Source organism: Pocillopora damicornis, chromosome 6 (genome assembly GCF_964200805.1).
Source record: "Pocillopora damicornis chromosome 6, jaPocDami1.2, whole genome shotgun sequence".
Lineage (NCBI taxonomy): Eukaryota > Metazoa > Cnidaria > Anthozoa > Scleractinia > Pocilloporidae > Pocillopora > Pocillopora damicornis.
In genome coordinates this window covers 16,817,429-16,829,891 of record NC_142675.1, presented here as the reverse complement: position 1 = coordinate 16,829,891, position 12,463 = coordinate 16,817,429, and the positions used below count along the sequence as shown (strand labels likewise).

Sequence of the window (12,463 nt, the reverse complement as noted above, 5' to 3'; positions counted from 1 at the left end):
ATCATGAACTGTGTCACGAAACTATTCCAGAAAAGAAAAAATTAGGGTTATTTAATTGCAAATATCTCCAATGGGCAGCCTTGTATGTCAACAAAAATACCATCACAGGAAAGACCTATCTTAACACTACGTTTGTGTACTAAATAACTTTTGGCCTCCATAAGAGGTTCGTGATCACGCCCCTCTTAATTACGTGACCTCGGAAGTTAATTTATGCAATTGTTGGTCATAAACTGATGTTCATTCACTCAATTTCAATTTGAGAGTGGGATCGCCGACGCTGGTTTTTGTGATACTAATATCTTAAAACGACAGATGAATAGCTGCCGAGCAAAGGAGTCACTTATCATAGAAGTTCTGTAACGCTGACACAAGCTATTGAAAAAAATGATTCATAAATGTATGTATATATATCTTACGTTATGAATAACCGAACTGAGTATTTATTTGAAATCTTGTCTCCACTGCTTGCATTTTTTACGTATTGATCGTAAATTCATCCTCCAATGAAGTTCTTTACAACTTGATTCAGAAGATCGGCCTTATTAAGGGCTGATAGCTTGCAACATCAGCAGAATTTGCCTTGTCACCGGTTTCGTCTCCTTGTAAGAAAATCTTTCGTAAAATGACCGCACTCGTTGACAAAATCCGATAGACTCCTAGTTCTTCAAAGCTCAACCCCCTCCAAAGATGGACTGTTGGCTGGTGTTGCAGTCGATCCTTTTGTTGCTAGAGATTATGAATTCGTTGACGGAGCACCACCAACGGCTGCACCTAGCACATAATTTTAAAGGTTTCTCCCCAATTTGCTTGGTTAAGTGGCGCCCAACGTCAAGACGTTTCTCAAGAGTTTTGAATTCCTGGTAAACTTTTACGCACCGCATGCAGAACTTGCCCACATTGTACGGTAGGAAAAGCCGTTCAATGCTTGAATGCCGGCCGTTGTTATGTAGATAGTGTAATCCCTGATATTAACGAGTGGATAGCGCTCATCCTCAGAGCACCCCTTTAAGACGCTGCACTGTTATTAAGAAACTGGCCAACAACCAAGTGCTTATAATTATGAAGTGGGCCAAGAAATTCCCCTAAGCTTGTTGCTGGAAAACACAGAGAAAATAGTTTGGGATAAAGGGCAGGTCATGGCACATTTTTCTCGCTCTCAAAAAGCACGCGGATGGCGAAGTTGTGGTAGAGTTCTAAGTACGAAATGGTAATTCTAAAAACGTTGCAGGGCAAAGTTTTAAATATGTCGATAGACTCAGGATGATTAGTGCACATTTCACTTGCTTAAAAGGACATGTAATAAAAGAAACCAATGGCCAATAGTCATTATCTGGTGACACCATACATTGAACAATAGGGATTAGCTAGAATAAGTCGAGAAGTAGTTTTCCCTCTTCTAGGCTATTTGATCGGTGAAATTCTACAGGATTTTAAAAGTGAAAGTATTTCAGCAATGTGCATAATGAAACGAAAAAAGATTCAATTTAGTTTCATAAGGTTTTGATAAATATTCATTTAGTTTGTTTGATGATTTGGAGCTTTACCTCTATAGTGGTAATAAGCTTAGAGGTGGTGTTGCTCATGGGATACTTGTCTTTCTTTTCCCAGACAAGAAGCTACACCCCCTTCTTTGATAAATGTACGCAAAAGTGGTCTGCCGTGGCATCCATCCTGGACGCTTGTTGCTTGAAATTCCAATTAACCTAACCCTTCTAAAGCTTTCTGACGATCTGATAACGCAGGCTTTTACATCAATGCGTTTATTTAGCTGTCACTACCTAGCCTTTGAGACCGTACTCGAATCAGGCTAATCTTGAGAGAGTGCTACGCCACCGTTGCAAAAATTCGAGACTCTTTCCAAAATATAAAGAAGCACAGCACGACTGGCATCAAAGCTTTGAACAACTCTTCCTTTAAATCTGTTTGGATGAGGGCTTGGAAAGTGTAAAATATGGGAAAGGGCTTATATTTTTTTCACTGGGACAGTAAGTTCCAACATGCAAAAATATGTACTTATTGACTGAGTGGGAGGGTCGGACGGAAAATATTTGGGTTGAGATCATGACGCAAGGACCAAGCACAGCGACGTCCGTGCGCCGTGACCGAATGCCAAATATCTTCCCATTTGGCTCAAATAAACTCAGTCAATAATCATTTTATTATATGACCATAAAGTGTTGAGGATTTCGAATTTTTTTAAACCCAAATAGGACGCTATAGACGGGCGCACACGGGAAAACCGCAAGAAAACATTTCTTCAAAAGAAACTTATCCCTTGTTTTCCCGAGTCAGACCTATAAAGGCATCTACTTCAAAGAGAAACGCGACTTTTTAATTTTTTTTTTATTTTTCCTTTAAGTTTTTGCAGCAAAGCTGTGTGACTCCAGGGCCGGGACGGCTTTTTCCGGACCTGGGATTGTGCGCGCAGTGCCGTACGGTCATATAAGTACTTCAGCTTAGGCAGCCATCTCAGATGCTGGAGGGTTCTATGTGGCAGCATCTCAGCCCCGAGTTGCCATAACTGATCAGCAAGGGACGTTAAACAACCCACGAACTTTTTGCAAAGAGAAGAGAACGTAGCTCACGCCGTTGTGGCCTGGCCCTGATTCCGAAATCGGGGGCACTTGCAACATTTCCTTCCAAAAACTGCAAACTCCTAAACGCAGTCCAGACAAAGTCCCCGGCAAAGTGTTGTAATTAACTTACGGATAGCTTCCTAGGAGGAGGTTAAAAAAAATACTCCACTCTACTCTAACAGGGTAATGTTACGGGAACAACTTTCACTAGATTTTCGACTTTGTAGAAATGAAATAATTTCCATTTTCGTGTAATCTGCTGATCAATATAAATTCCTCTGACAACCAGAAGACGAGCACCTAGCAGAGACAGGCAGTTTCTTAAAAGTGATTCTGTATAAGTTTGTCGCCTCTTTATGTGTTGATGTTTTAGTAAAACAGTTAACATTTTTAAAATCATTAAGGAAGCTCTTTGTTTGTATACGGAACATGTCTTGGATATTATAACTTTATTTTATAAAGCCTATAAACTTTTCTCTATAAAACTTCTGCTAAGTCCATGTAAAAGAAAGTTGAAAAGGGCTCAATGTAGACTGATATAATGTTCCGTAATAATCTTGTGGCCATGTAAAGAAACTCAAAACATTAAATGAACAAGGTACTAGATCAAAACACTTAAAATTTTAATTGAACAAGTACACGATGAGTTTCTAATTATTCATAAACTTTTTGGTAGACATTTTCTATTTTTTTTGATAGCCAATAAACTTTAAGTATTTTTCTATTATCGAATGTTCGCGCGACAGGTCTATAGCCGGGCACTCCTTCCAGCATATTTCTAAACGTAAAATCCAGCATTTTGGGGGAATTTTGAAGCTTTGTGACTCCTTTGGAAAGTGCCTTTTATCTATAGGACTATCGTGTTCTTCATGATCATGGACGTGGGCGCATGTCACCGAAGGCTAACCGCCCGTACCATTACTTTTGTGTAATGGTCAGCCATGACTCAGACTTTTTTGCTCGATTCAGCGACGAGGAACAAAACTTAAGCTTAGTTAAGCAGGCGTTTTAGGTAAAGGGGATAAGACTGCAAAAATTAATTTGCAAGCCAAAAATTGTAACAATATTGTGTTTTAGTCATACGAATGGTCCTGGTCGTTCGAAGTCTTTGATGTGAAATTGAAAAAAGATGAAGCAGATGCTAGACAAACTTGTCTGCTTGCTTGTAGTATAAACAAAATACATGTACAACTAATGACGGTAGCCTTCATGTATAATTTGGAATATGATTTTTCCTAATGACCAGACCATTCATCGCAGAGTTCAGTTATTTCTCGCTCACAATTCTCAGCTGTGGGAAGTTTATCTGGGTCTCCATCCCAGCATCTCTTCATAAGTTCTTTCCAGCGGCGTGGTGGCTTCTTCAATTCCATAATATCTTTTGGACGACGCCCATCATCAACCAAGCTGAAAAAATGTTGGTTATTTGGCGCATCAACTTCGGCAAATGCTCGTCGTCCGAACCACATCTCCCAAAGTATTATTCCAAAACTGTAGATGTCTGCTTTGTAGTCATAAAGTTTGGGATGTAACACTTCAGGAGCCATGTACAAAAAAGATCCCATAACAGTACCGGTGATTTTACTTGCTTCCTTAAAAACGGCGACATCACCTATTCTCACGGAATCCTCCTCCGACAGCTTAAATGAAAATAATGAGAAGTATATTTACTATTGGATTGGTAATCTTTAGATGTTTTCCCGCATTTGTAATAGAGAGAAGTTTCTGTTCTTGATTTTACGAAGATGAAAACTTAATATACTGAAAAAATGGCTTCTACCTCGCTTATAAATTGTTTGACAATCACATTTCTTAACACTTCAGTCACGACCATTCTCAACTGTTTGTCATCTTCTCTTTTCTGTTACCATATTGCTATCATGCGAGTCTGTTTTAGTTTATTTTTTAATGATAATAATAAAAATAACGGGGAATGGTCGTTTTCCGCTGACTTACGATGTGGATCACGGTATCTTGAATACATACTGGTAGTGTTATGCGGGTAATGAACTTGACGGGTTGAGTGTCACCCAAGAGGCGAGATTTTCCGCTGTGATTCAATTGGTTTAGAGATGTGTGCAGAAATTCCAGAAGTTTGGATGCCCACGATTGAAAAATAAAAAAATAATAATAAAAAAAGAAGAAAAACAGTTGCAGAATCTGAAGGCAGTGTGATACTTGACTAATCAACTCCATTGACTTACAACGACTGGCAAGATGCGGTAAAAATATCAAGATCGCTGTAAGTACGTACCAAGATGTTTTCTAGCTTGAGGTCTCTGTGGATAATGCCTACTTCGTGCATAAAGTGAAGACCAGCGGTGATTTCTTTCGCCCAACGACAAACTCTAAGGTATGCTGTTTTTCCGGATATACCCAGGACAGATTCTCGGTGCTTGAAGATGTGATCTTTGAGGCTTTCTGTGCACCTTTCCATCACAAAGATCACCCTTACCTCGTCCTCTTTTTTCAAGAGTGCAGTCTCAAAAAACTTGACAATATGAGGGTGATCTAATTTTCTGTCAAAGGAAATTGCCACCTATGAACATGGTGCAGGGCGAAAGATGCTTTGTTGGCATCATGTTAAACAAGGGTTTTTTCAAAAGTTGGCATAACAGTTCGGTATATGGCTTAACGTTACAGCACCGATCGAAATTCCTTTAATTCAAACTTTCTATTTCTACAAATAATTGGAAAGTCTCCAAAATCATGACTTGATTGTCGCGTAAGATTCCAATCAATTGTCGCAAATATAGGATTAAAAAAGAGCCAAACGGTTGATGCTCAATTTTTCCTCAAGCCCTACTCCAAATACGCGGCATTGTAAATTGGAGAAAAATTAGAACATCGAGACTGAAATGGGGGAAATTTATCTCACCTCAAAAGGGTCATCTCTTCAACTATGAGACTTGCATTCTCGACGTCTAAAGGTTTGCGGCAAACCTTCACAGCTACTTTTTGCTCGCATCCACGTCTTCTCATCTTTCCTTTGTACACAGAGGCAAACGTACCACGCCCAAGAATGGAATATGGATCATCCTTCCACTGCAACTCTTCGTTGCAGTGGGCACAAGCCTCTCTCAGCCCAAATTCTGTTAGGTGTCCTCTAATAGCAAAAGCACTGTTCTTAATTGGCTTGTAAAATTCTATAATCTCTTGGTGTGATTGCTTGTTGTTACGGAGTTCTTCACATAACTTTTTGTTGGCCTGAATCATCTGTGGAACCTGATTTCCAATTTGTTCCAAACGTTTCAGGTGCTTTTTGAGCATTTCATTTACCATAGACTTAGCTGCATCTCCATTTATAACACACTGAAGAAAGCTCTCTTTCATCCTTGAAGGAGGAGTACTAAACCTCATCACACCCGTATTGAGATCGAGTTCAACCAAAGATTCTGACATACCCCCGTATATTCCAAGCCTCTCAACAAAGAGATCAAGAATGAAGACCACGGAAGCGCTTAACTTGCAGTGTGGGTAAATTCGAGTGGCCATTGAGACTTCCGAGATGTCACGTTGAAGATTCAGGATTTGCATTTTTGCTAAATTGTGTTGCTCCAAAAATCGTTGAAGAGGCAAGCTAAAAGCATTTGCAAATACATGATTTTTATCTTCCCACTTTTGCAAAATTACTTGCAGTTCTTCGTCCAGCTCACTTATGGATGGAGCAGATCCGGAAAATTGATAGATGAATTGTCTTCGCAAATCCTCTGAATTGAGAAATTCGCAGAGCTTTGTTTCGACCTCGTTGGCGCGGGCTGTCATACCTATGCGAATCCTATCAATAAGTTGGGTTTGTTGTCTCTCAAGCACTTCCAGACGATGAAGTATGGTGGTCATGTTGTTCGTGACTTTTTTATGATCTCTACCGGCGTTCATCGTAATCATCTTTGTTTGACAAATTAGTTGGTAAAATACAAAATCAAGCCATCTGTAAGGAAATAAGGAAATGAAAAGAGCATAGTAATTCTAATTGTATTTTTATAACTAGTTTTAGTAAGAACTGGTACATACAAAGCAGTAATCAGTAAATCATTACATAGACAATGAAATGATCATTTCCCATTGTATATGACCTGGCTCGTTTTAATCCATTAAGTTGCTTAACATATACGATTTAAGACTCCCACCGCGAAAGGAGTTTGCCCATTAATGTTGGAGTTTGGATGACAATGATATAAAAAAATTAATTCGAAGTTCTTCTTATGTTACTAATCTAAAGTTTCTGTCTCTTTTTTTATCATATGACTTTGTTTAACAGTTATAACCACAATAAAACTATAACACCCAATTCCATAATTAAAAGAAGGCATGCAATTAACTCCAGTGAATTCCCAACCTTTGCTCGATACATTTTAGAACAAAAATGCGGATCCCATTTATCAGGGTGATAAAGTCGGCTTTAATCTTCCCACGGCTCTGAGCATCGAGAGCATTTTTTTACTGATATGTAGGTGATCTGGGATTCAGGAATAAGATCAGGCCACCACTCTGTTAACTTGGTCTCTATGTGTGCCTTAACATCGCCGGCTTCGTCCTCTGGAATTTGGTCCCATTTGTTGCATACAAACAAAGCACATTTGGAGGGAAACTCCTCTTGTCTTTCGCGCGAAATCTTGCCCAGTTCGCTCAGCAAATATACAAGCTTTGTATTAATCAAAGGGTTGCCAATTAGCACAAAATGGCGACAAAGTACTTAAAAAATAGTCAAGCTTAAAAGTTTATTCATCGCTTTGATTCCTCCTTTGCAATACTATTTTTTCTTTTCTAAAATTTTAATTTCACTGCTATCCACATTGCACTAGCTACTTACCCTGTCTTTCTGAACCCCTCCAGCGTTTACGCTGTTGATGACATAAATAAATCCAAAGGCTTGAGGAAGATACTCTGTCACTACCTCGTCCATGACTTCCGATTCTCCAACCCCAGGACTATCAATGATTGCGACACCTTTCTAAACACAGAAGTTAACGCTAAATAACTATCTACAATAGAAAATCATCTAGATTGTTCGAATTGCTCCTTTTGGCATAATCTAGGTCTAGAAAACTATCAACTGCTATTGAACATTAAACCGATTTTTTTATTCACTCAAACTGATTAATATTTACAGTAGGACTGGATATGGATCCATGTCATTTTCATCTTTGTTGAGTTTATTAGTTTTAATCCTGCAGTGAATGTCAGCCCATTCATGTATGCCAATTCATCTCATGCAACGAGGTTGTCAATCGAAAACCCCTAAGTTTGGTCTCGATGTTCATGATATCTGATTGGAGAAACCAATATCTTGATTACTGACGGGGATTCAACTTTCCATATCAACCTATGGAATACTTTATACGAGAAAGAACTGTGAGACAACACTAGTGGCTAGCTCAGTTGACGTCCCTTGGCAAAGGAGGGTATTACTTACTTTCAAGTATTTCCGTAATGTTTTGATTTACAGAAGACATTTAACAGTTTACTGAATACTTACCTTCCACAATTGATGAGGCCAGAAGATTTCAACCTTTTTGTAAATTGTACCTTTCCCACGGTCTGCACCCTTCACTTGGACATAGTGAGATCTGCTGGAGATAGCTTTTCCCTGAAGATTCTGTTGGATTCTCAAGAAACATGGTCGATGTTAGGCCTGTTTTCGAATCTGTGTCTTTAAGGTGCGCCACAATTTTTCTTTCCTCGCCGTACTTCAGTTCACATAACGTGGAAGTTGTGCTCAGTGAGGAAGATGGAAGAAGCCTCTCTCCCAGAATGAGATTTATCAGGCTGCTTTTCCCGGCACTTGCCTCGCCTGAAAGAGCAAGATAAAAATCATTCTCTATCATCCAGCTGTAGTTTTTAAAACGGCCTGTGTGACCGTAAGCATGAAGTACGTTGTTGTTACAACAAATGCTTTTTAAATCCTTCAAGGTCATCTCGCCGGCATCTCCACTCACTCGTACCGATAGTTAATATTAAAGAACGTTGTATAGAAATAGCAGTTAGTAGATCAGAGTTAGAGAATCAGAGTAAATAGGAGTTAGGCAGAAAGTGGTCAAAGAAAACTGAGATAGGAATATTTGCTTTTAGTGGAGCTTTTCTACTTGCAACAACTACATTTCTCTCTTTTCCCTTCTCTTTGACCACTCTTGGACTGATTCCGGCTGACAGTGGCCATGTCCTGTTAAAGTCTTTACATTAAAGAGGACAGAAACAGGACAGCCCTAGTGTCCTTGGTGCCTTCCGCCAAGTGTGGTATGCTAGTTTCCTACTAACCAAGATGAAGCAATACTATAAACCTCTCTGAAATGGGCCAATCCTCTGTTAAAGGGGGAACGTTTCTAAAGGAACTGTGGTGCTGCGCCGGGAGAGAGTAAAACAGGGTAATTTTGTACTATTTGCTTGTTTTGAAACGCTGCTTGTTTTTAATCATTTCCTGCAAACTTCCTTTTGATTTATATTTAGTTATTACGTAATCAATTGCGTGATCTAAAATGAACGCGTCCGTAGAAATCGAGATTTCCTGGAATTGTACATAACTTTGGAATCTTTGCTGCCCAGGAAATAGTTCTTATTTTGGCGGCTAAATTATTTGCAACGCCTTAGCCTTCTTCACGTATCATAGCCTATAAAAGTGCGACGCGCACCTTTAGTTAGTTAGTAAAAAAGAAGTTAGTTGAAGCCACATCGCTACCTTTGCTTCGATCAGAAGGATCCTAGCTACCGCCGTCTTAAGTGTATTAGCTATTTTTTGTGGGCGCGAGTCGACAACCAAAGTACTTAAGTCTTACCTTTGTTGTTGATAAATTCACGGAATCATTAGCCTTTTCTCGGTCATAGAACGTCTTGTTTAGTCAACGAAGTGTTATTATTTCAGTATTATAGCGAAACTATTATTGACAAAGTGTCTTTGTTTCTTTTCAAAATATTCTTTTATGCTCATTTAGCTACTCTTTTTTCAGTACTATACTGTTGTTTGTACCTTCGTTTGATAATAGTTTATATGACACGAGAATTATCACTTCTATTCATTTCACGCTAGGTGTTCGCTAGTTTATTGTTGTTCAAAGTCTCTTGATTGTCTTGCATTTCTTTTTAGCCTTACCTAAGTTAGATTATATTTTTAAGTATCGTATTTCAGTTCGAACCTACAACTTGATCTGCATCTACAGCTATTACTTTTTTTCCTACAGCGACTGATCTTAGACCAATGATCTTTGATCTTTGCCATCTTCATCACCCTTCATGTCAAACGCAACCGATTGATCTAGACCTTTGAACTTTGATCTGTCATTAAATCTGTTTAGATCTACCAAGTGGAGTTTGCATTATTGTCACCTTGCACCACGCCACCCTTGTAGTTGGTGAGAATTTAAGTAAGCCACAACCTCTAGAATCTTCACAATTACAATAGCAACTGAGTTGATAACGTAAATTGGCCTCCGCAAAGAGTTTAAAATCTGACGTTTCGAGTGCTAGCCCTTCGTCAGGGCGATAGACGAAGAGCTAACGCTCGAAACATCAGCTTTTAAACTCTTTAATTTACCAATTTACGTCATCGACTCAGTTAATAATACTAAATTAGCCAATCCTCTGTCAGTCGCGGAATTTCACAACCCGGGCCGGGTTGTTCAAAGCTGGGTTAAGATAACCTAGGGTTAGTGTGTCAAATTTGATTTTAGATCTGAAAGCTTTAAGAGCAAATTCAGTTTATTTCTTTTTGACTACAATTTGATAATTGAATGCGCTAAAAACAATGGGTAAAATTATTCCAAAAAGACTTTTGAAAAGAGAAATATGGAAACCTGGATTAAATTTAACCCTGGGTTTGCGCTAATCGGCCTTTGAGCAATTAGGCCCTAGAGGCCAGGCAAATAAATCTAAGGCGGTTGTTTTGGGTGATTTCTCCAATATCACTCACCTGCAACAAGAATATAATATTCCTTCTGACTGAGTTGGCTGATATGTTGCGTCATCTCCTCTAAAATTGTGGTTATATTCACTTGCAGCAAAGGCAGTGAGCGTTTCTCATTCAGTTACCTCAAAAAATCTTCAGCTTTGGAAAATTCATCCAGCAGTAGGTTTCTTTTGCGTTCATCTTCAATTTTTGCCTCAGATAGAATAGAAAGAGCCTAGAAAAGCAAATAAGAATTGATTCTGAACTTCATTTGACAATGCCTGCAGTATTTCCCTCCCCACTCCTACCTGGCGGACTGTTCCTGTTCATGTGAAACAAAGTTCTGATCAAACTGTCAAACTGAAAAGATTTATTATTGGAAATATGTTAATAAGGCCAATACTCTGGCCAAGTTTGAGGATTTTGCTGATTTTTAAACTGTATGCGTCCGGGCGATATTTACGAAGCACAACTCTTAAACCTATTTACACAAGGAATTTCAGCTCTGAAAAAAACCGTGACTGCACAAGTTAAACATACCCATTTTTACGTGTTTAATAGAGCCAATGAGCTCCTGACACGTCACTCGCTTTTTACGCCACTCTGTCGGGTTGATAAATGAATGGCAAGGCGTTCATCGTTCTCAATGCAAGATCGTTTGTCGAAATTTTGGTTGGATTATGGTTGCTAAAAACACTTAAAAAACTCGTATCGCTCACTTACAGTGACGATCCAAATTTCCTAGAAGCGAGAGAAAACCAAACTACGTTAAGAAAAACCAAAGTATTTGGACCTTAAGCCTTATCGCCGACGCACCTTACGTCGCACTTTACGTCGCGGATTTTAAATCCTAGTTTGTCTCATTCATTTAAAACAATGTCGGCTTTTCTAGGTAGTTAGTAATAAGTAATCGTAATCTAGTTGATGTCACTCGTTCGCTGCGCTAACTCGCGAGTTATCTAGTTGAACACTCGAAGGGAAAATCCATATCTACGAGTGCCCATGTCTCAGATTGTAGTATTCTTTATTTATCACCTGTAGCGAATAAGCCTGTTGACCCTTAGTCACAAATTAGTTAGACATGAATCATACATGTAACACATGGAGCTCTCTGCAATTTCTAGTCGATTCTATCGAAAACATTTAACAACAGGGGCGATTTCAGATGCCACGGAAAACTACACTTTCCTACAGATGGCCATCCTGCAGCTGGTTTTAGTTTGCTATGATCTGTGATGTGCTACGTGAAAACTTGTCACGTATTTCCTCGGAGGGAATTATTATTCACTTAATGTATGCAACATGCAACGTCCGACGAAATTCCTAGCTTTTCGACGAATTCTTGACCGAAACGAAACTTCGACGACATTTCTGCGAATTTTCGAGGCATGTATTGTTTTGAACGGCTCGGCAACATATTCCTTGATGGCGTTATTGCGACTCGAAATTTCGAGCGAAAATTCGTTCTATGCGGCGAATATTCGGGGCGATAATTCGTTGCAATTGTTCATTATTTCAAAAAGATTTGGCTGCATTTGTGGTTCGGTACTGCTCTATGTAAAACTCCCATGGAATTTGAGTCCTCCGCGTGACCTGTGTTGTTTGCAACCATGGCAACACTGAGTGTATCAATTGTGTCGATGCGTTTGGGATCATTTACGTACTCTACTTTTGGTAGTCATCGTGGCCAAAGTTTCCAATTATTCTACAAAAAAACAAAAAAGCCCCTCCACAAGCAAGGCCTCCACCCAGCTGAAATACCGAAAGCGATGAAACGCGACGAGTTACTGGGTTTTACTACGCGCATCAATTGAAAGTTGCGTCTCACCAGTTTCGTGGTAAATTTACCTCGATCGGGAAGACCTCAAAAAGAATTGCGGTGATTTAGCCAACGAGTGATTTCGCCAACGTCACGTTCGCCAACGTCTTTGGTCGCTTCGCCAACGCGATGAGTCGCTTTGCCAACGTCCTACTGGTCGCTTCGCCAACGCCAAATATCTAGTAA

At 39.3% G+C, this 12,463-nt stretch overlaps 1 pseudogene across 1 annotated transcript; it reads right to left on the bottom strand.

Annotated features, from left to right (window-relative positions):
* Positions 1 to 3,009: 3,009 nt before the first annotated feature.
* LOC149044236 (uncharacterized) lies at positions 3,010 to 11,002 on the bottom strand (annotated as a pseudogene). The gene is made up of 10 exons (XR_016188026.1): positions 10,999 to 11,002; positions 10,767 to 10,780; positions 10,483 to 10,693; positions 8,059 to 8,373; positions 7,393 to 7,533; positions 6,902 to 7,224; positions 6,619 to 6,659; positions 5,458 to 6,548; positions 4,834 to 5,098; positions 3,010 to 4,219 (listed from the first exon to the last, which is right to left on the bottom strand). The product of XR_016188026.1 is annotated as an uncharacterized LOC149044236 (transcript).
* Between the last annotated feature and the right edge of the window lie 1,461 nt (positions 11,003 to 12,463).